This window comes from Amblyomma americanum, chromosome 10 (genome assembly GCF_052857255.1).
Source record: "Amblyomma americanum isolate KBUSLIRL-KWMA chromosome 10, ASM5285725v1, whole genome shotgun sequence".
NCBI classification, from domain to species: domain Eukaryota; kingdom Metazoa; phylum Arthropoda; class Arachnida; order Ixodida; family Ixodidae; genus Amblyomma; species Amblyomma americanum.
The window spans coordinates 134,739,739-134,764,065 of NC_135506.1; the positions used below are offsets into that span (position 1 = coordinate 134,739,739).

The 24,327-nt window shown below is 47.7% G+C and overlaps 1 protein-coding gene across 5 annotated transcripts in view; it reads left to right on the forward strand.

Moving 5' to 3' along the window:
* Nucleotides 1–24,327, forward strand: part of LOC144106449 (luciferin 4-monooxygenase-like) — a 246,029-nt gene that overhangs the window by 156,630 nt on the left and 65,072 nt on the right. The window lies entirely within an intron of this gene.

The window sequence follows — 24,327 nt, forward strand, 5'->3', positions numbered from 1 at the left end:
ACGCACATGCCCAACACTGCGGACTTCCATGCTCCTCTGCAAAATCTGAGGTGCTAAGAGTCTACAGAAAGGGTATATTTGCAAAACTCCATTGACATCAACTTAAGGGAAACGAAGATTACAGAAGTATCGGAAGTTAAGATATTTGGCATGTGGATACGAAGTAACCGTCGTATAGATCACAAAATCAGACTACTACCAAATACCACAGAACAGATCACAAGGATGCGTGCACGAATTTCCAACATAATAAGAGGTATGAAAGAAAAGAACCCATGTAGGCTAGTACAGACCCTCGTGGCCAGTAGGATATTGTACACCGTCCTCTACCAAACACCTCTCGACTAAGAAAAAGAACAATTGGAAGCAATTCTTAGGAAAGCATACAAATGCACTCTGAGCCTGTCGGTCAACACATCGACAGAGGAAGGCCTTAAACTGAGCATAAACAACACAGTACAAGAACATACCGAGGCCCATCTTCTCGCAAAGAAACCCAGAATCATGCTGTCCGAACGGGCATAAACACGCTGCGTTTACTGAGCATAAGGGATGCTTTGAGAGAAATCAACAGCACAGCGAGCATACCGAATTAAATTAAGGGGATCGTTGAGGTCAGCCCGATTCCAAGAAACATGCATCCATATATACACAAGGCGTGAAGAAAGGCAAGCTCAAAAGCCTACGACAGTAGCTTCGCCGAAAAAAAGACGTATTATACGTCGACCAAACCACATACAGAGAACGATACGGCTCGGTAACCAGAGAGATGGTACCACCAGCTCCAGGAAAATCAGCTGCTCTTCTATCAAAACCAACAGCATCCTCGAGGCTGAGGAAGCAGCAATCGCAGTCGCCATCAGCCACCAGGGTGAGGAGACCCATGCACAACACTGAGCCGCAATAGGCGTGCTGAAGGTACAGCAGTGGACGCATATCCGCTGCGCGCCATCCGCATACTGAAGACAAGAAAAATCACCTTTACGAGGTGCTTCATCACTTGGACACTAGGCCATGAGGCTATTAAAGGGAACCAGCTTGCGGTCTCCAATGGCGGAGCATACGCCCGCCGTGAGGCGCACACCGAAGGGCGACAGGACGCAGTGACTAGATGGTATGGAGTCATCTTGGAACACCAGCTATCACTCAGGAGAATCTACTACCCTCCTCGCAAAACCCTTAGTAGAGAGCAGTCGGTTGCCAGGAGTCAACTGAAGAATAAGTTTTCAATTCAATTCAATTTTTTCAATTTATTTCCCATGTATACATGGTGAGGTCGAGGGAAAAAAGCCAGAATTTGTAGCTTGACATGCCCCTCGGCCCTTACATTGTAGGGCAGCAGGCAACATACATACACAAAAATCATCAGAAAAGACAATGAGGAAATGAAGCGTACACAAAAAAATGATAACAAAAAGAGCAACAGAAAAATATACTGCACAGAAAAACATGTCATTGATTATTCAAATCAAGTCAACACTTTATGCAACGAAAGAGATAAGGAAGTAGTGAAAGCATGATGAAATCTAAAAAGTAGCACATACATCCTGTATATTTTTTCGGCATGCTCATGATACATCAACTTTTGCAGCATGAAACTTATTTAAAAGAAAAAGAACATACCGGAATCTCAGTTTACTAAGCAAAACCTATCCTTCTAATCCTGGCATCATTCAGGATGTGGCCGTCCTCGGAAAGGTGCGTTGTAGCGACCACAGAATGGTAAGGTCTAGAATTAGCTTAGACTTGAAGAGGGAACGGAAGAAGCTAGTGAAGAAGAAGACCATTAACGAGTTAGCCGTAAGAGGGAAAGCACTGGAGTTTAGGATAGCGCTGCAAAACAGATATTCGGCTTTAACTGAGGAAGATGATCTTGATGTTCATTCAATGCATGATAATCTGACATCAATAATTACGCAGTGCGCTGTAGAAGTAGGCGGTAGGACAGTTCGAAAGGATACCGGCAAGCTATCTAAGGTGACGAAAGATCTGATTAAGAAGCGCCAAAACATGAGGTCATCTAACCCCACCGATAGAATAGAACTAACGGAGCTATCAAAGTTAATAAATAAGCGCAAGGTAGCCGACATAAGGAAGTTTAATATGGAGAGAATCGAGCATGCTATAAAGAACGGAGGTAGGCTAAAAACAGTGAAGAGGAAACTAGACATAGGTAAAAACCGGATGTATGCATAAGAGACAAGCAGGGCAATGTCATTAGCAATATGGATAAGATAGTTAACGTAGCCGAAGAGTTCTACACAAACCTGTACAGTAGCCACTGTAATCAGAGCGTTAATGAGAAAGACAGCAGTGCACAGCAATGCGTCATCCCGCCAGTAACGAAAGATGAAGTAAAGAAAGCCTTAGAAGCAATGAAAAGGGGAAAAGCAGCTAGGGAGGATCAGGTAACAGCAGATCTGTTGAAGGATGGAGGGGACATCGTGCTAGAAAAACTAGCCTTCCTGTATACGCAATGCCTTATGACCTCGACTGTACCAGAAGCTTGGAAGAATGCAAACATTATCTTAATTCATAAAAAGGGAGACGCCAAGCACTTGAAAAATTACAGGCCGATCAGCTTACTTTCCTTTGCCTACAAAGTATTTACTAAGGTAATCGCTAATAGAGTCAGGGCAACGTTAGACTTTAATCAACCAAATGACCAGGCAGGCTTTCGTAAAGGATATTCCACAATAGATCATATTCACACTATCAATCAGGTGATAGAGAAATGCGCAGAATATAACCAACCTCTATATATAGCTTTCATTGATTACGAGAAAGCATTCGACTCAGTGGAAACCTCAGCAGTCATACAGGCATTGCGTAATCAGGGGGTAGAAGAGCCTTATGTCAAAATACTGGAAGATATATATAGCAACTGCACAGCTACTATAGTCCTCCATAAAGTCAGCAATAAAATTCCAATAAGGAAGGGCGTCAGGCAAGGAGACACGATCTCACCAATGCTGTTCACCGCATGTTTACAGGAGGTATTTCGAGGCCTGAACTGGGAACAGTTGGGAATAAGAATAAATGGAGAATAGCTAAATAATCTGCGATTTGCTGATGACATTGCCTTGATGAGTCACTCAGGAGGTGAACTGTAAATCATGATCAATGAGTTAAGACAGGCAGAGCAGATCTATGGGTCTAAAATTAACATGCAGAAAACCAAGGTAATGTTCAACAGCCTAGCAAGGGAACAACAGTTCACAATTGGCAGCGAGAGCCTAGAAATTGTGACGGAATACGTCTACTTAGGGCAGGTAGTGACAGCTGATCCGGATCATGAGAGGGAGGTAACTAGAAGGATAAGAATGGGGTGGAGCGCATATGGCAAATTCTCGCAGATTATGACTGGCAGTTTACCAATTTCTCTCAAGAGGAAAGTGTACAACAGCCTAATCTTACCGGTACTCACCTACGGGGCAGAAACGTGGAGGCTAACGAAAAGAGTTCAGCTTAAGTTAAGGACAACGCAGCGAGCCATGGAAAAAAAAATGATAGGTGTAACGTTAAGAGATCGGAAGCGGGCAGAGTGGGTGAGGGAACAAACACGGGTTAATGACATCCTAGTCGGAATCAAGAGAAAGAAATGGGCTTGGGCAGGGCATGTAATGCGAAAGCAAGATAACAGCTGGTCCTTAAGGGTAACGGAATGGATTCCAAGAGAAAGTAAGCGTAGCAGGGGGCGGCAGAAGGTTAGGTGGGCGGATGAGATTAAGTAGTTTGCAGGCAAAGGGTGGATGCAGCTGGCAAAGGATAGGGTTAATTGGAGAGACATGGGAGAGGCCTTTGCCCTGCAGTGGGTGTAGTAAGGCTGATGATGATGATGATGATGATGATGATGATCCTTCTACATATGACAGAATATATCCGCTCTGCTGGGAACACTTCACGCTTTATCAAATTACATAGGCCTGTCAGAAAACAGAGGTAGTGCCAATAAACAACACACCAACACCGGAGAGTGGGAAGCTGCGCTGTCCTGCCCGAAGCCTGAAGAACAGCTCAAGCTGATCGACAGGGCTCGCAAGACTACAAAGACCACTGGGGCCCTCGCCTGAGTGGCCCACCTACGCCGCGAGAATCCTCCTTAAGAATAAAGTTTTTCATTTATACATTCCGGAAATTATGAAAGAGGTCTGCCGAAAAACCGGAGTAGTTACACGTCGGGGCTTAGCGTTCACGAAGATGATATATCTCTTGGGATTCGGAGGAGTGCGAAAGCATGTTTTGAGAAAAGAAAACGTGTTTGAGGAAAGCAAAGGGCTCAGTAGGGCTATTTTTCCAACCTAAACTTCGTGCAGGCTCGTGTAGGCGACTGGAGGGCGTGGCTAAAGCTATGACGTGAGGCGCTACACTCGTCTGCACGGGCGTCAGCCAATAGCGTGATACCGATCGTCGCCGTCCTCGGGTGCAGACGACAAGCTCTGAATGTTTGGGTCGTCGTAATATACGATCAGACGAAAGGAGAAATATATACTGCAAAATGTTTTTGCGTGGCGATTATTAGCGTAGAGAAATGCAAATGACATTTTTGTTTCCCCTCAAATGGAGCGCAACACATAAACTTGTCTGCTCAGCGGATGCATGGAGCGTACCACGCAGCTGTCCTTAAATTTCTTGCAGAGCAAGTCGGATGAAGGGTCGATGAAGAGTTCATCGTGTGAAATACAAAGCATCCATGCTTCTGCTGTCACTAGGGGAACAGCGTTATTTATGCACCACGTTGAAACAGAAACCGGGGTTCCGCGGCATTAGGGTGCGACTTTCGATGGCTGTTTCTCGGCTCTCAGTCAGCGGGCTGATCGACCGCTTTGAGACGCCACCGTATTTATTAATACACAGACGTGAAAGACGATACTCTAAGCGTAGGGAGCTTCACACTAACATACAGGTATACGTAGATTACCATGTATGCAAATATACTTATATTTTTCATGTGAGTCGCCCAGCGCTGATACCAATTGAATGAACGCGGCGTATACCTAAATGCGAAGTAGCATTCAGCAGGCTAAAATATGCGCTTTCATTCGTGCAAGCGATTTCAACTCCGTAGAAGGTAAGGTTGCCACTGTCTTAGACGCTTGGGTGCACCGCCCCAACGCTACCGTCGTCCTCGCGTACGACCTTCACGGACTTGCGAGGCTGCGCTGCAACCGCTGGTGGCATTTACCATTAGAAAATTGCGTTGTGCGTTTGAAACGCGCGCCTTCTTTTTTCGTCTGCTAGCCTACACCTCCAAAGAAAGCGGTGCAGAAAGTGTAGTTTTCGTTCTAAACTACGCGTAAAAGAAGTGCGTTCGTGTAGGAGGGCGGAGATACACTTTTTCTACACTGCAAAAAAATGAAACCATGCTACACTGGCTACACTAGTGTAGCCAGTGTAGGTAACAAAAAAATATGGCCCTAGTAGCTCTCACATCTAAACGTCTAGGTGGACGCCTCAACCGCACCTTAAGAAAAAAAAACATAGTCCCAGAAAGCATGCAATTTAAGGTGCATATGTCATTGGTCCGAACCCTTGTCGAAAGCCAGCCTGCGACTTGACTAAAACATATAAGCTATATGCAAACAGAAATGGTATGACACCACATAGAATGCTGTACGACAAACGGTTGCTCAAAATTTTGGTGAATGCATTCGGGAGTACTTACACTTCATTGAGGTCAGCAAGCGATGACGTAGCTAGGATTTCGACTTCACCTGCGATATCTGTTGCTCAAACCAGCGTCATCGCTTGGGCGGACGCGGTTTTGCGCCGCAAGTCTCTTTCCATCAGTGAAGTTGCCGGTGATGTTGGTCTGGTGGTTTCCAGAAACTAGATGCACAGCTTTAAGGGCTTCTTGATGAAGTTATTTGCGGGCGAAGAGATTCAGTGACAAACGAAGAACTTTTATTCAGGCTATTTACAGATCGGTACAGAAGTCAGTATACGAGGACAATAAACCGCGGCCGGCCGCCTGCACACAGGCGAGTGACACCACGTCCCAACAGTCGAGGTGGCACGCCTTGGACCAGCTTCCAAATGTTACGACCTCCGCGCTTGGCCAGACCGAGCGCCTGGCAGCTATGAGTAGCTAGAGACAAAAGCCCTCGGGAGCGGACCTCTTCGCGGGTCTACTCCTAGATGCCTGCACCCTTTTCCACACGTAAAAATTATCTGTGCTAACTGCAGCTCATCAGTTTTAACGAATAGGAAAGCTGAGAAGTCATGTCAGGGTTTTTACCTCACCCCAAAACCTTACCTACGCGATTGCGCAATCGACCAGGTGGGCCGGATGCACGCCAGGCATCGGTTGCAGTAACGCCACGAGACCCAGAGCTGTCTCTCGTGTTTATGGACGGCGGCGACTAACCCCCGAAGACGGGATTCTGGGAAGCCGGGGCACAGGGGCCCAAGTCCGAGGCTGGCAGATAGCCCCGCCGTTCGAGTAGGCATGGGAACCCGCAAAAACGAACGGGGAGACCAACCGGAGGGCATGGGTATTCGAACTGCTTCTCCCCTTCTAACGGCGTACACCAAAACAACGCAAAATAGGACGCGCAGCCTAGGCCACTGCCCTCTCGCGTAATGTTGGCAACACATGTACAAAAAGATGCGAGAGCGTGCCGAACCCTACACCTTCCCCCTAAGACTCGGCTAATCTATTGAGATAAGCCGAGGCAACAAACAACAAAAAGGGTTCGGCGAGTGGCGGTTGAGTACCTCTGCACGTGCAAGCTACAGGAGTCTGTGAGCCCGCATGCCGCAACCTTTCCTCACACACTTACATAGATATATGCTACTAGGGTCCACAAATGAAAACAAAAACACGCACTGAAAACCCACAGTTTCGTTGGATCAACGTGTGCCTATTTTGAGTCCGTCGAGTACAGTTTGTTGTCCATGCGGACAGTTCGCTGGTCCACTATCCCCAGTTAAACAGCGTGCGCTAACAGGACGTACACAGAAAACTTGGAGACAAATCAAAGAAGCGCATTTGTTTTATGCCTTGCTTCTGAACGACAAATTATTCATCGAATGACACAGCAGTAGAATTTAAAAAGAAAAGTAACAGGTCTAAAAAATTGCCTATTGTAATGCCCACTTCATTCTGAAATTTTAATTCGCCATAGCTTTCCAAATGCTCACGAACAACCGTAAACAACCCTTCATGAGAAACAGAGTAAAAAAGATCTTCTATGTCTGTAGAAAATCCACTGTTGGCTGTGAACTTGCCTTCTTCGAGGAACTGCACCACTTCTCTTGAGCTTCGAACACGAAACGTGTCTCTGCTTGTAATTCTGTCCAAATGGCGTCGCAGGTAGTCGCTCAATGCTCTCTGCCACGTATTCCTTTCAGACACAATGGCTCGGAGGGGGCACGCAGGTTTGTGCGTTTTTCCTGTAAAAAAATCTCTAGGCATCCTGTGTCTGCCGCCTTGACAGCCGTCGCCAGAGACACTCGGTTCATCCGAGCAATGAGTTTCAGTGCGGCACGCTTCTGTTTAGCCGGCTGAAAGTCGACAGGTCGAAAACTTTTGCTGATAGCTTCGGTAGCTTTCTTCTTGAAGACTCTCCAAGTTTCCAAACAGGTAAATGTATAAACACACGGCTACGCCAACATAATTCGTCTTTAAAGGAGTTTGGTAAACGTATAAACACACGGCTACGCCAACATAATTCGTCTTTAAAGGTGGCTCCTTCCTCTAATATGGCTCTGCATTATAGAGACTGCGAACTTAACCATTCTAACCCGTTGGAAAAAAATGCATGTGTACCTCTGTTCAATAGTATAAAAATTCTGTATAGGCGTTCCAATCAGCTAACAAGGGAATTATCTGAGGCATTTCATATTCACAAAAACTCCGACATGTGCGTCAGCACACCATCTGTTGTCATCCACGATTGTGAAATTCGGTATGATACTTCAACACAGGGATTCGTTTTGTCATTCTGAGGGTAGGCGCATGCGCTGCTGGCTGCCTTGTGTGAGCTATTTAACCTTATGTGTTTTTTCCAATAAACTTCAGTTGATAGTAGCGGTTGTCCTTCGTTTTCTTTCTCATGGTGTCCCCCGTAGCAGGGCTTTCGAAGGCTTCAAAATATTGGGGACACATCTACGGTAGTAGCCGCACAGCCTAAGGGTGCTCCTCAATTCTTTCTTTGTCTAAAGAACTTGAATGCCTCCAATAGTCTCAATGTTCCCTTTGGCTGGGCCATGCCGGCCTGAGCCGACCACTAGGTAGCGGATTGAGGGCATTGCTATTTGGCACTTTTCCCAGCTAGCGTGTAGGCCCACCTCCTCCAAAGTGGAAAACACACGGTGAACATGACGGATATGCGATTTTTATGATTGGTATAATACGGCGATGTCGTCTAGATAATCGCAAGCGTATTATTGCTTCCAAGCTGGTAACTGGTTCATGTTCCTTTGGAAGCTTGCCGCTGCATTCTTAAGACCAAAAGGCATCACCAGCCCGTCAAATTGACCTAGGTGCGAGATGAGAGCTGTTGGAAGCTGAGAATCCTCAGAGAGTGCCAACTGCCAATAGCCACGCCTGGGGTTCAGAAGAGTTATCAACTTCGAGGCTCCGACTCACACGATCAGCTTCTAAGGGTCACCCATGAGGAATGCGTCCGTCTTGGTAACCGCATTTAGCTCTCGGTAGTCTATGCGAATACGTACCGCCCCGCCATTTTTGGGAACTCACTCGAACGGGTATGCAAAAGGGCTTTTAGATAGGTAGATGAGGTCTTGCGCAAGGTGTTCATCAATTTGCCTCGTCTTTCGTCTTTTAAAGCCTCTGAGATCCTAGAGGGGTGGCCTCGCTTTGGAGTTGCCCCGTCCGCAATCTTTATGCTGTGCTTGCCCACGCGCGCGATTGACGGTTCGCTTGCAAATAATGCCTGGTGCTGCTCTGACGTGGAGCGCACCATCTTCGCTGCATCCCAATCTAAGTGGCTTGTTTTTCCCGGCGTATGTATTACTCTGTCCTCCGGGACGTTCCCTGCGCACTGGGTATATTCGATTTCTCTAATCTCGCAGTCGTCATGAAATATGTCGTTCACTGAACCTACACTCCCGATGTATGGGCGTAGCTTATTTGCATGTACTAGCATGCGGCGACCGTCCCTCATCTGTACATAGTAAGAATGCTCGCAGCGCCTTTGTTGACACCACCGGCCCTAGCCACTTCGGGTACATCTTCCCTGGCTTCTTGTCATCAGAGACGAGAGCCGCGTCATATTCGTGAAAGAATTTTCCCCATTGCATGCTTGTGTAGTGTGACCAGTACGTCTTTTGCTATTTTCTAGTCGTTCCCTCCGCGGTGTCGGCCGCGATCTCGAGCTGTGCTTTCATATTTTTGAGACACTCAGCCGGTGCACTCGCTAGCTCCCCGGATACCTCAATGTCTCCTCTCAGCTTTGCTTCAGGATACCGAGTGGTCTTTCTGGGTATCGGCCGTAAAGAATTGGGAGAGTGACACGCCAGTGGTGTCGTGTTGCACTTCCCTGTAGGCCCAAAAAAGAAAGGGAATGAACTTGTCCCAGTTTTTTTATTCCTTTTCGATTACGTGCGAGAACATGGTCTTAAAGACTCGGTTCCACCTCTCCACCACCCCATTGCCCTCCGGATGATTGAAAGCGGAAAGGAATGGAGTACAGCCGAGTGTTTCCAGGAAATCCTTCCTAATTATACAAATCAAGGCGCTAACAAACAACGACACAGAGGGGACACAGCGCTTACTCGCAACTGCAAGAATTTTTATTCAGAGGCTTCTATATACACACTACAAAAACCAAAACAAACCCAGAGCAATCGCACGCCACATGCTGACCGATGTGCACGAAAAGGCTAACACGCGGTTTTCAATCTCTTTCAAAAAACTTATCTCTCCACCAGACAACCCAACTGAAGGGCAACTAACAGATGTATGCCCCGTTTCCGCGATACCATACGTCTAGCGTCCGCGATACGTCTAGCGTCTTCAGGGAAGGAAGCCTCGGCAAATCATCTCGAAGCCTTCTTCAGCGTGAAGACGCATAAGGAAGGTACGCCCTTCCGTTGCATCGTTTCGGAGAAGAACCCGTTGCAGAATAGCGGCTCAAAGTATTTACAGAGCAATTTAGGATATCTGAAGATAGATGACCCATGCAGTATCAAGAACTCAGAAGCCGTGTTCAGGTACCTGATGGATGAAAACCCTGGGCAGTGCCATTTCCTCAGCATAGATGTGGGGGACATGTACTATTCGATGCCACACATGTTAATGAGGTGCGTCCATTCATGCATCACTGGTGGCAATAATGAAAAGGAGTTTATTGAAAGGTGCGCTGGGTTCCTTGAATCGCTCCTAGAAATTCTGTCGTTCTATTCGAAGTCTGCAGCAATTTGTTATGGTGACCGTTTCAGCAAGACTTTCATTTGAGCTAGTTGGTTGTAGCTTGACATGGTTTACGCAAAAGCGTACAGGCGCTAAAAGACGGACAAGCACACTCAAGACAGGACAGGCGCCAACTTCCAACTAAGTTTATTCATGGAAAAAACCGCTTAATAACCACACCAGCAGGCAAAAATAGAAGCAAAACAAAAAACACGCAGTGACAGAGCATAGGAACACGTGCCAAAAGGATCAAGCAATGATTAGAACTCTGATAATGACCCACTGAGAAACCTAATCTCTTCTTCCGAGAGCGAGACAGATGGCTTGCTTATGCAGATATGACCCCTCTGCTTGATGTAATAAGCTTCTATGATTTCACGCTCTAATTTGTCTTTAGACCTTGCGATGAATTTAGTGTTTTCAAAACCCGGACGACACTTGCAGCTTTTGCAGTGAGTGGCCATGTGGCTCCCATAACCATTTTTTATCGCAATCTTGTTTTGCCTCACTCTTTCATTGTAGCATTGACCTGTCTGGCCAATATATTCCAGACCGCAGCTAAGAGGCACTGCATACAAAACGTCAGTATGCTGTGCTTGTACTTGTGTGCCTGTCTTCGTCTTTTAGCGTCTGTACGCTTTTGCGTAAACCATGTCAAGGTGACCGTTTCTTCGTGCAGCGCGGAGGGGTGTGCATTGGGTCTAGGGTAGCTCCTGCTCTTAGTAGCATGTTCTTAGGCTTTGTTGACAAGAAGGTACATCTGAATTCAGCTGACCTGTTTCGGAAGGGCTTTCGTTATGTTGATGACTGCTTATTCATCGTCGACAACACTGACAGCTTCGTACGTAGGGTAATAGACATAGTGAAAATTGTTTAAGGATACCGGTATGGCCCTCAAGTTCACGCACAAGGTTCCAAATGAAGGAGCGTTGCAGTTTCAGGACCTTCGAGTGATTAAGAACCCAGAGCATATTTGTTGGAGTTACCGTCCGCGTTCCGCGAAAGGCTTGTTAAGTTTTGCGTCAGGACACTCGAAGCTCATCAAGGATGGCATCACGGTCTCATGTTTAAAGTCAGCTGCATCAAAGTCTTGCCACCATCGCATCAAGGAAAGTGTCGATTACCAGGTGGAAAGACTGATTAACAGCGGATATCCGGTTCACGTGATCGGCAGAGCCAGCGAGAAGGTTATTTGTAGAGTAAAAGACCAGGGAAAAAACGACCAAAAAGAACGCACCCCACCCGTGGTAATACCATATGTGCTTCGACTTTCACACGGGATTAAGAAAGTTGCTGGCAGGTATGGCATTCGTGTCATGTTTTCGGCTCCCAAAAAACTGTCAACGTTATGCCCTGCAATTCAAGCTAAGGTGGATCTGGGTGCAAAGAAAAGAAGAGGAGGATGTGCTTTCAGACACATATCACCGTACGTTGCGTGCAAAGTGGACACACATTGTACAAAATCCCCATGTCGTGCGGAAAAGTGTACATAGGCCAGAGTGGTCATTGTTTGAATGTGCGGCTGATGGAGCATGCCGGAGATTTAAAAAGGTAACGCTTCAAACAATATGGTTCTTTATTGTCGTGCCTGCAGCAAGCCCAAGAAGAAATGTTCTCCCTTTTTTCCAAAACGTGTGTTCATCTTTGTCACCGAGATCGTGCAACGCGGAAGACAGTTGAATCCTATCTTATCGCGGAAACGAGGCATACATGTGTTACCCAGTCAACCACGGATATCCGTGGTACGTCCGATTAAGATCCGAATCTCCAGTGCCATGTGAGGATGTCCGTGCAGCATCCCTACGGACGACTATATCCGGATATACACATTGGAGATTCGGAGTATGTCCAAGGGCCTTTCGTTATCGGAAGGCTGACGGATATCCGTGGACGGACGTCCCACGGGTATCCGTGAATATTCCTTTAGGAATTTGAGCTTATGTCACATACATATTTTGTTTTTCTCAGACAATAAATTTAAAAGGTATTTTATTTTGTAAATGACAAAATTAAGCAGATAAAATTTTTATTCCAGTCATTAGTTTAATATTGTCTTCGTACGAAAGAACCTGGATTTAATTTCATGACTTTCTGGCACCCATGCTCATAATTAACGCCCTTTTGTTCTTCAGCATTCCACTGAGGTAAACGAGGCACGAGGCATGTGGCGATGCAGCCTTCCATCAAAGCTGAAACTCCTTCCAGGGGCCGCGGCAGAGCGATAGCGGCAATATGCCTAAAAATCGATCAAATCCAATACGTAAGCCATCAGTTCCGGCGCGGTCTTTGTTGTCTTTGCGTCGTTTTTCGTTGCGATGTGCTTCTCTCAATCTTTATTTTTGGTATAGTGAAGTGGATTGTTTGTCGTGTGGTTCCGGCTGTGCTGGAAGTGTGATGTGTCACCAATACAGTCGACAAGACCTTCTTCTGCGCCTGAATCTCTCGTGAAACCGAACTGATCCCTTGCTGAGACGCCGACGCTTTGTTGCTTCGTATGAAAGAAGTGGCCTGGTTTTATCACTTGCGCGGTAAGTAACTCTGCTTGAAAATCTTTTTCAGGATGCTGCTGTGGGATGAGTGAAGCGCTGCAACACAATTACACTCTGGTGCACAACTTGTTTGCACTTGGGTGGAAGTTACAATTACGATGCAGTAGCTGCCGCAAACGTGCTATCCCGCGTTCGCAGGCCTACCACGAAGCTCCGGAAGCCAGAGCGTCGCACCTGTCTCTTGCTCTTCAACTGCAATAAGACAATCACGGAAAGAATAATATTTCTTACTGCCTTTGCGGTGTGGATTTGGCCTGCGTGGGGAGTGTATTGGTGCCTAAAGAACGCGATGTCATGGAAAGCACAGTTAAGTTGAAAATGATGTAAAAGTTTTCTACCTGTGCAGCTTATCGGTTTGTTTCAATGTTAGGCTTCTCGAGTGGATGTTTCCAAACATCTACTGCACAGTACTTAGGTACCGCACAGTACTTCGCACTGTGCAGTAGCATTGTTTATGAGAGCTGAAGTGTGCTGTTAAATTTGCGAACATCAGTCACACATTCTTCACTTATCTTCCTATACAGCGCACGGAGTGAAGTCAGATCATGCAGTGCGTTGGTACTGCTTTGTCAAACACGTTCATGTCCACAGGGTTCAATGCTGCGCAAGGTAGCAGTGCCATATATGGCGCCCTTAGAGCTCCATGTCCCTGAATTGTGAGCAGACCTTTCTCTCTTACTCTGGCGGAGCTGTGGATCATGAAATATTCTGTTAGTACTGGGTGCATGCTTTATCAGCGAACCTTGTGAGCAGGATAGTGTCAACAAAGATCATGTTTTGCTGCGTCATGGAGTCTAACGTTATATTGACAAAGTGCAGTACAAGTGGCTCTCTGATATTTTATTTCTTTGGCCGTGCAGTGTGGATGTGACTAATTTATGACCTACACAGTACCTGCACAGCCGCAGCCTGCTGGCAAGTTTGAACTCCATTGCAAATTTCCTCCCCCCATGTAATCGACACTTTCTTTTTCTTTCCTCTGTGCAGTATACTTGCACAGTGATGGATAAAAATTTTCATTATGCGAATTCTTGGGAAAACATATCTCTGTACTGTAATGTTAGCCAAAGCAGTTTAATCAAAAGCCTAGGATCATTAATAGAAATGAATGCTATTTTACTAATATGTAGGGAAACATAAGTGTGGTATTGTCTTTTCTAGCGCAACCGGTTGGGAAAAAATTGCCTGCTCGTGCTTTTCCACCCATTTTCAGACCTTTGCAACCCGAAGGTAACACATCTCTGCAAGCTGCAGTGGGCACTGTGGCATTGTGGCATTGTAGACTACAAGCCCGATTATGTTTTGTGTGCTATAGGCATTGTAAATGCTTGTGTACCTCTTATCACGTCACTGAGTTGCATGGGTATGTTGCAGAAAGGCTGGGTTAAAATTATGAAATTCTCCTGGTATTGTATTTCATTAATGTATTTACTTACAGTACCTCGCACTTAAAAAACTAGCGCAACCTTTCAGTAACGGTATTTGTCGCGACGCAGCTGGCGTCGTGGTAAGGCGGGAGGAGGGCCGCCAAGGGGAGCAGGGGAACGCGCCGACAAAAGGGAGAGGCTCTCAGGGCGGCGTCGCGCGCGAGTGTCGGGACCCTCGGCCTAAAGCGAGGGGGAATGGTCCGATCAGACGCATGTGTCGTAAATGGTTTTTCTTCCGCTCATTGTGGCATGTTTCTAGTTAGCCACGGCAGCTTGCAGCGAGCCGTGTTTTCGATATTTTGTGCTTTTCTTTTGTGTTGCAAGGCGTGTGTTTTATATTGTGTGCTTTTTCTTTTGTGTTGTGATATGTCGCGTCCGAAATGTGGCGGGAAAGTCACCTATTGGCTGAGGGTGTAGTTTTGGCGGGAGGACAAGGAGATGGGTGCGCGCTAAGGAGAGCGCGGAAGGTTGGTTGGTGGCAGCCGGACAGGTCGATCGTGTGCGGCCGGTGGTAGTCCCGGGGTCGCAGAGTTGGAGAAGCGAGTTGCTTGAGCGGCGGCCGGGCGGGTTGGCCGTGTGGTGGCCGATGGTGGTCCGGAGTCGCGAGAGTGTTGGAGTTTTGTCTTTTTTTTAGTTAAAGTGGAGAGGCCGAAATCTGTCGGCATATGTAAATAAGTCGTAAATATTGTAATAAATAAGTAATTTTGAGGAAAGCCTTTCCACGTGCCAACGTCGGAAGACCTGCACACCTGTCTCAAACTCACCAGTCGCGAAGTACGTCCCCCGGGTCACTCACGAGACCCGCCCTCTACCACTCCACGTTAACATCTGGATGCAATAACATCGCACAAGAGAGAGAGGGAAAATCAATGTCGTGACTGGCGCAGCCGACAGGATTAAGGGACCGCTGCTTTGCGACGGGAACGAGGAAGACAGAGGCAACGCAAGTTGAGAAGACGTCGAGCTAGTAGCTCACCAGCAACGTTTGCCCTTGGGTGGCGAAGAAGAGTGGAAAAACGAACAGCAAGAAAGAAGAACGCCAGCACAAGAACAACAAGAGACAGCAGACGGATCTTCGCCGATCTTCGCAACTTCGACACCGATGTAGGTGTGGAGAACAATCGTGGACCCGAACAGAGCAAGGGAGGACGGACTCAATTGCAGCGGGACTTAACAGTGTGGCGGCGATTCGTACCAGGACTGGTGGCATGTTAAAACGAAAGTGATTGTGAGAGAACCCTGTAACTTGGACTGATCGACGATCTTTGAAGACAAGACGACGAAAGAAAACGGTGAGCGAACAGCGCTGCTCTCAGCTTTTGTTGCTTTATGCTCACGAGGGTAAAGAGTAAGCTACTCTCGCCAGAGATGGATGATAGCACGACTGGGGGAGTGAGCGAGGCAAGCACGCAAAGGTGCGAACCTGAACCCAATATGCAAATCGAAATAGAAATAGAGAAGATCAGGCTAGAGAGGGCGAAAATTGAATTTGAGACAGAGAAATTACGCAGACAAGGCACAGCTGATCTATCAGAATGGAAAGACGCAGTAAAATACTCCAAAATGATGAGCAGTATACTGCCCCGAATGCCGAAAGAGGAGTCACTTATTCCGGGGTGGTTTGATCCGTGGAGATCCTGTTCCACTCCTTCAGTGTACCGGAAAGCGTGCAATCCATCACCCTGATACCTTACCTCACTGACCGCATGCGATCAATGGCGATGCAAAATGGTACAAAAGAAATTCTTCAATACAAACAGCTAAAGCAAGTAATTTTGAGAGAACTGAGACTAAGCCCGGCAGAGTAAAAAAGAATGTTTGACACGGCTAAGAAAGGACCGCAGGAATCGTGGCGCCAGTTCGGCTACCGGCTTCGCAGTTACTACTCATATTACACTAGCAGTAGAAGAGTGACCGAAACGGAAGAGCTAATGGAGCTGGTAGTGGTGGATAAACTGAAAGAGGCACTGCCCAATGACGCGCTGCGTCAGATAGCACTTCAGGAGAACAAAAGCTGGCTGAAAATCGACGAACTTACAGAAGTAGTCGAGGCTGTGGAGAGCTGCCGGGGGAAACCATCGGGAGCTAGCGTTACGCGCATGGGTATGGCCAGTGGTGAAGGACGTAGAAGAGAGATGGGTGGGGCATCGCCACTCCACGGGCAAGGACAGATAGAGGTGAAAAATGCGCCATTTAAAGCACAGATGACGATGCGCCAGTGTTACCGTTGTGGCCGACCAGGTCACATGGTTATGGAGTGTCTAGAAGCTGAAGAAAAAATAGGAAACGGAGGTTTAAGTGTACGTAACGATGCCACGGAGGGGCATTCTGCCGGCAGGCAATGGAAGCACGAAAGAGGAAAGAAGGCTGCGTCACCCTTTTGTTACCGCTGTGGCCGTTTAGGGCATATGGGCCGAGAATGCCTAGAGACAGAGGCTAGGAAGATTACCGCCAGGGTGATAGAAGTAACCCCTCAAAGCGCTGAAATTCGGTGCCAGGATCAGGAGCCAAAAGGGAGCACTCAGTTGGCAGGGACACACGCAGCCGATGTTCCTCTGTGTTCGGGCGAATCAGTCATCTTGGCGCGATTGGATTCGGGCGCGGACGTCACAGTGGTCAGGAAGTCATTGCTGCCGCAGGAATTGGTAGACCCACGAGGCAAAGTAACATTGAAGGGAGCCTTCGGGCATCAGATTGAAGCGGGGCTGGCGTATGTACCACTAAGAGTGGATCGGGGCAGCCCACATGTTGCCATTTTGTGCGCAGTGACAGAGGAGTTGGCGAGCGAAATTGACTGCTTGTTAACAGTGAAGGACTATAATGAATTGGTCAAGCAGAGGGAACCCCTGAGCACAGAGCATGAGAGCAGCGATGTTCGAGGCTCGCCTTGGTGGACTGTTGTTGATTTCCTGTTTATTTTCATGCATGCTTCATGTATACTCTGCCTTCACTTTAAATATGCGATCCTGTGGCGTACAGTGTGGTATGTAGCAGTGTACCTTGTTTTCATGTACTTGCATGCCTGTATTCTTTTTCGGGGTGAATCTCGAGGGGAAGATTTAGTGCATTCTCGCACTGGAGAGAGGTGTGGCCTCCTGAGCCAGCCTAGGGGGAAAGCTTGTTTTTTTTCGAACTGGCAAAAAAAAATGGGGGGAAAGAATGGAGAAGAAGAGGGGAGGTGTCACGACGCAGCTGGCGTACGTCGTGGTAAGGCGGGAGGAGGGCCGCCGAAGGGGAGCAGGGGAACGCGCCGACAAAAGGGAGAGGCTCTCAGGGCGGCGTCGCGCGCGAGTGTCGGGAGCCTCGGCCTAAAGCGAGGGGGAATGGTCCGATCAGACGCATGTGTCGTAAAGGGTTTCTGGCTTGTTTCTAGTTAGCCACGGCCGCTTGCTCGATGGGCCAGCGCCGGAGGCGAGCGGGCATCCGGGCACCCTAGGCCAGAGCGGCTAACAGGACGCATGTGTCGTAAATGGTTTTTCTTCCGCTCGTTGTGGCATGTTTCTAGTTAGCCACGGCAGCTTGGAGCGAGCCGTGTGTTCGATATTTTCTGCTTTTCTTTTGTGTTTCAAGGCGTGTGTTTTATATTGTGTGCTTTTCTTTTGTGTTGTGATATGTCGCGTCCGAAATGTGGCGGGAAAGTCACCTATTGGCAGAGGGTGTAGTTTTGGCGGGAGGACAAGGAGATGGGTGCGCGCTAAGGAGAGCGCGGAAGGTTGGTTGGTGGCAGCCGGACAGGTCGATCGTGTGCGGCCGGTGGTAGTCCCGGGGTCGCAGAGTTGGAGAAGCGAGTTGCTTGAGCGGCGGCCGGGCGGGTTGGCCGTGTGGTGGCCGACGGTGGTCCGGAGTCGCGAGTGTGTTGGAGTTTTGTCTTTTTTTTAGTTAAAGTGGAGAGGCCGAAATCTGTCGGCATATGTAAATAAGTTGTAAATATTGTAATAAATAAGTAATTTTGAGGAAAGCCTTTCCACGTGCCAACGTCGGAAGACCTGCACGCCTGTCTCAAACTCACCAGTCGCGAAGTACGTCCCCCGGGTCACTCACGAGACCCGCCCTCTACCACTCCACGTTAACATCTGGATGCAACAACATCGCACAAGAGAGAGGGAAAATCAATATCGTGACTGTATTGTTTTTGTTTCTTTTTTCAGAGTATCCCTTTTTGGAATACCAAACTCCACCATGAAAGTACTGTCTTCACACAGTAACCCTTCCTATAGCAAGAAACTTCAGCTGGTATGACCAGCTTGAATAGTTCTTGAAGATTGAACGTAGTTTTATTGTCAATAATAAAATTGTCATCAAACTGATACATTTTGGTTTGTGGCCGTTATTTTAGACGTATGCATATCTGACATATGATGGACAAACTGCGACTGCAGCCAGTAATATATCTGGCAGTTCCCATGGGCTTGTATAAAAGCATACAGAATGCCCGAAATCAAAGTCCATAAGAACTGCCAGATATATTACTGGCTGAAATCACCCAAGCCTGCTTCATGAAAGCACAGAACGCATGACATGCGAATTGCCTCATTAGATCCGCGGAGGATATCCTCGGATATCAGGATCGAATGTCCGTAGGAGATCGTTCCACTTACACATGTACCTCCGACGGACATCCGTGGGAGATCCGCCGATCTCCGACGGATCTCCTACTGATGTCCGTATATTCGAAAAGGGACGTACGTCGTATGTCTGCTGGATGTACAGTGGTTGATTGGGATAGTGACCCTTCCGTTGGCTTGTCTGGGGGAGAGATAAATTTTTTGAAAGGACGATTGAAAACCGCGTGTTAGTCTTTTCCTGCACATCGGTCTGCATGTGGCGTGCGATTACTCTGGGTTTGTTTTGGTTTTTGTTGTACATATAGAAGCCTCTGATTGAAAATTCTTGTAGTTGCGAGTAAGCGCTGTGTCCCCTCTGTGTCGTTGTTTGTTAGCGCCTGGATTTATCATAATGCCAACAAGCTCAATTTTCTGCCCTGTTGCAATCCTTCCTAAGTGCAGGTGTAAAATTGATGCCGCAGTCTGAGCACACTACCTAAGGAACTCCAGTCCGGCTAGACACTGAAAGTAGCGCGTCGCAGGTTGCCCTGCCGGACAAAGACCTTAGGAAAACTAATTTTGGCCAGCGTGTACACAGATCTATTACTCAAATCGCGTACCGATGGCTCAAACGCAAGTGAAAGGTGTTATCGGTACCCTAGCGGTTCGCCGGATGTCTGAACGCATCTGACCGCTATGGTAGCTGTCACAGTTTTTCGAATTTCCAACTCTATGCCGGCCAGTAGAAACTGTACTTTAGGCGAGCTTTACTCTTGCGAAAACCCAGGTGTCCCACTCTCCCAATAGGACTCAGGTGCTGGGCTTAGTGCGGCCTCGCGCCGTAATCTTGGCAGTAGTAGCTGCTGTACCCCCTGGCCTAGCACCTGGTCTCTATGATACAAAACTCCGTCGACAATAGAAATGCCCGCCTTTCCTTGCTTGGCGTTCTGCCATGCCTGACGCAGGGTCTCATCCTCACGCTTCTCCGCAAGAAACTTCTGTGCCCCGCTAAGCTTAGCCGCGCCGTCCTACCATGACGGCTCGACCTCATTACTGTCAACCGTCTGCTGGGGCAGGGTTTCGTCTTCGACCGCCAAGATGGGTTCAGCACCCGCGTCTGGCCCTGATTTATCTGGCCTGCCTTCAGCTGGTGGCGACTGAGCTCCAACCGCCTGCACGAGAACCTCGGGGTCCGTTTTTCGCGAGTCGTCCAGCTGTTCCCATGCGTCTGCGGAAATTAGACAGTCGGCGTGCGTGACCTTTTTGGTGAGCGCACACAACACCTATGTCGCATCATGCACGTTTTCGATTAAGGAAGCACCACGACACAGCACCAAAGAAACGACTGCCAGTTTTGCATACAGCTTGTCTCCGAAAGCGAAGACAAGATCGATCGTCCCATGTGGGGATAAAAACTCCTCAGGTACAAGACTTCCATGCACTAGGGTGATATCTGCACCGGTTTCCACAGTAGCGCTGATAACTGCTTCCCACCAGCTGATTTTAACCTCCTTGAGCCTTGGATGCATGGATTCTGAGGCGTGGGTGGACAAGCGTGCCGTTAGCCTATCCCCAGCTGAGTTCTCACGATCAAATGGGCAGTTCGCGACAACGTGTCTTCAGCTTCGCCATCGTAAACAGCCACCCGACCACGATGCCTTTTTCTTTTCTCCTCCTGGCCTGACTGCGGCAATTCTCTGCGCGCTTCCCCTCCCAGCGGATTCATCGTATGTCTGTAGCACTGCAGCTATCTCATCCGCGTTCAGCCATTTCACCCTCGTGCAGATTGACATATTTGTGTGCGTCTTCTGATAGCCCCGCCTTGAGCTGGTCGGCAACAATTAGCTTCAGTAATCCGTCGAGCAAGGACACGCCTCGTGACTTTAAATTGCAATTTAGGTAACTCTGGACGCATGTGAAAAAAAGCCTTCCAGGCTTCTTCGCGGCGCTTGGTGGCCTCAGAAAAGCGGCTTTGATACCCTGCGGCTGAAAGTTTCAACTCGTCTAGGAGCACCACCATCAACTTGCCGTAGTCCCTGTGCTATACCGCACTGAACCCTGTCGATAAGTAAATCACTCGCTCGGCCAGCACCGAAAGCACGAGCTGCGCCCAGTATTCTGTCGGAACGTTGTAAGCCCCGAGTGAGCGAGTAGCTTAGCGTACTTTCTCAACCGCTCGTCCTCGGAAGGCGCCGCATTCTGTATTCAAGCACGCATGATGTGAATCTCGAGCTCCAAGGCTCTTATCTTATTTTTTCATACAATGCCAACTCTTTCTCAATGTTCTGGCCAGGCCATGACCTCGACGCCTCGTTGCTGCCCTTGTCTTCAACATCCCCCGTGTCACCACTGTCACTAGCGTTGTCCATCGCAGGTGCCTTGTCGGGGTTAAGTTGCCCAAATCGGGTTATCATTAACTGCTCAAGCCTTAGTCAAACAGTGACAGCTAAGAAAACAAGCGAACCAGGGAACTCACTGGGGGTCCTCTTTTAGGGCAGGAATAGCGTCCACCTCTAAACAGGTGCCGACTGGAGCCGCTAGCTTCTGCCCTTACTTGGGAAAGCCATTTTCTGTCGCTGAAGACCGCGTCAGCTAGAGTCGTCCAACTGCCGCTGTTGCTCAGGGATACCACTGTGAGTCTGTTGGAGGCCTTGTCTTCGGCGTTTCACGCCTGATGCGGTTCGCACCTTTGTACCCGTAGCCTGTCGTTGTTGTGGTTGTTATCCTCATACAATGGAACATGGCCACATAAGGGGATTGGCCAAGAATTGGGGGCGCAGAGAGTTTTTCAGATAAATATTTCCTGGACGAAAATAGGAAATAACTTATGCAGACAAACATCAACACGAGCTCAAAAATAGTGAATGTAGTAACTTCGGCGATGAACAAGGCTACTCCTATTCGCGCTCATTAGTGCGTAATGACAGCTGATCATAATCTGACGTTCGTCGAGGAAAATATTCGTTTACAGATATTTGTATGATTTGTTCATCCCGTTTCCGGAGATTTCAAGCGATCGCAATGGCAATGAGGTTGAGCGGTACTAGAGCCTACAATGTCACTGTACATGAGTTCTGCCGAATTCTTTCTCGAGGTCAGTAGTGGATTCAGCGGTGCCTTTCGAAATTGTAATGCTATATGTTCGCATTGAATTATTTCTAGCGTGCTCAGGTGCAGTTTTGTTTAACATTTTACCGCGTTTTTACCTCGAAGGGAACGAACTTATGCAGTCAAGGCAGTGAACAATCTCTATGAATTTTGGCTCATAAAGACGTTATACCAGAGAATTCAATACATGACTGCGAATGAAGCGAATTCAGCGAAAGCACGAAACAATATTTCTAAAACAGACTCGCAATGAAGTCTTACGGAGACAGTTCTATTGAGTCTATTTTGAGTGCGAACGGAGCGAGTTCATATCGCTAAGGCACAAAACAAGCTCTATAAAAGTTGACTCATTATAAAGTCTTCCGGAGGCAATTCTATTGAAATTATTTTGACTCAGAACAGAGAGAGTTCATATAGCGAAGGCACGAAACAAGCTCTATAAAATTAAAGCCATTTTGAAGTCTTAGCGAGCATGTTCTATAGAATCTGTTTTGACTCAGAACAGAGAGCTTATATACCAAAGGCACAAAACAAATTCTAAAAATTCGTCTCATTATGAAGTCTTGCAGGGGCAGTTTTATAGAATTTGTTTTGATTGTGAACTGAGCGAGTCCGTACAGTGAAGGCACAAAACAAGTTCTATAAAATCTGGCTCAATATGAACTCTTATTGAGCCAATTCTATAGAATCCCTGTTGACTGCGTACAGAGTTGAATTTTATAGTAAGGTCTTGTTAAAGATTAAATAGAATACTTAATGAGCTGGCTCGGTAGGCAGCGAGTTCCTACAAAGATCCTTTAGAATCATTAGGCTCCCTATACAATTTCAAAAGAAACTCGATATTCATTTTTGCAACGGTGACAGCAGTGAAGTTATGAATGCCATGCTTGAGTTCGCGCAGATGGCTGCGCAAATAAGTGGTGTTTTCTTTCTTTTTATCTTTCGGCGTAATGTGGTGTGTTCCTCAGCATGCCATCCACTATGTCGAAAAGTGTGCACTTGGTGTGGACCTTTCCGGCGTCTCTCCGGCGCCACTGTTCCGGGCCCCCACCGACGCCGACACAATTTTAAGCCAACGATCCTTCACATTTTTAAATTTTGCGGCTCCTTGCAGTCCTACAGAAATGCCACTGTTCATCACCAAGAAAGTTTTCAACATTAAAAGATGAGCAACTTGTTTGAGTGCTCAAGCGCTGCTGCTGTACAAGGTGCCTAGCCTGATACGACATGCGAACCGCCGCTCAGGCGAAATCACCATGTTCCTAGGAAACCGAGATTCCACATAATTTGATCCGCAGCACACCGCTTGAGCACACTAAACAAGTGTGCTCACCCCTGCACATTCCTGCCGACGTCAACATCCAGCGGAAGATCAAATAAAGAATGAAAACAACTCACCAGTCAAATCGAATGTTCTGCCAATGATCGCCCTCCGGTTCATTTTGGCGTCCTTACCTTTGAACACCGGGTGAGTTTTATCGTGCAAAAAAGAAAACACGCCAGCAGCCTCTAGAAATTGTTCCATCATGTTCTCTCGGCTGAGATTCATTTTTCAGTGTGGATGCACACGAGGAGAAAGCTCCAGTGCTGTTTGCCGTGGCTGGCTCGGAGCGCTCGGTCGTGGTTTCGCCGCCACCACTGAAAGTTAACTTCGGCGTAGCCAAGAGGCGGCGCTGAGGAGAAAGCCCGGACGTCTTTCACTGGTTCGCGGCACGCGGCACGCGGCAAGCCTCCGAAAATGGCTCCTCGACCCATCCTCTGCGCGGCAGACCAACCCGCCTCTGCGGCAGGTTTCGCGGCACGTGGCGGCGCGCAGCCAGTGTGTCCGTACCTTTAAGCCGTTACGCTGCCAGCGGTTTTTTTTTCGCTGTACGGCTCAACACACGTACATTTCATTCTTTAATACACCGTGCTAAGGCGATAACTCCGCAATTTGAGTAACATGCAGAATTATCACAGAAAATGAGGCACACAATACCTTGTCCTAAAGAGCGGACAATTGGATACGAAAATATGCGAATTTACCAACAAAAAAGCAAAAAAGATCATTAAGCCCACCCGCTCATGAAGCATGGTATGTTGCTGTCCGAGTTGGTCAACCATCATTTGGAGAAGAACAGCGCTAGCAGGCAACGGACGAGAGCAAGATGAAGTTGTGTACCCCTCTTCTACTCGTCCATCGTCGGTCAGCTGTAGATGATGTCAGGACGGCTCGAAAAGAATAAGGACGAGAGAGGCACAAGAACATAACTGGATAGGCGCCTTCAAGAATGCGCCCCATATCCGCCTCGCATTCGGGAGGTGTTAGGTTGAATCCCTAG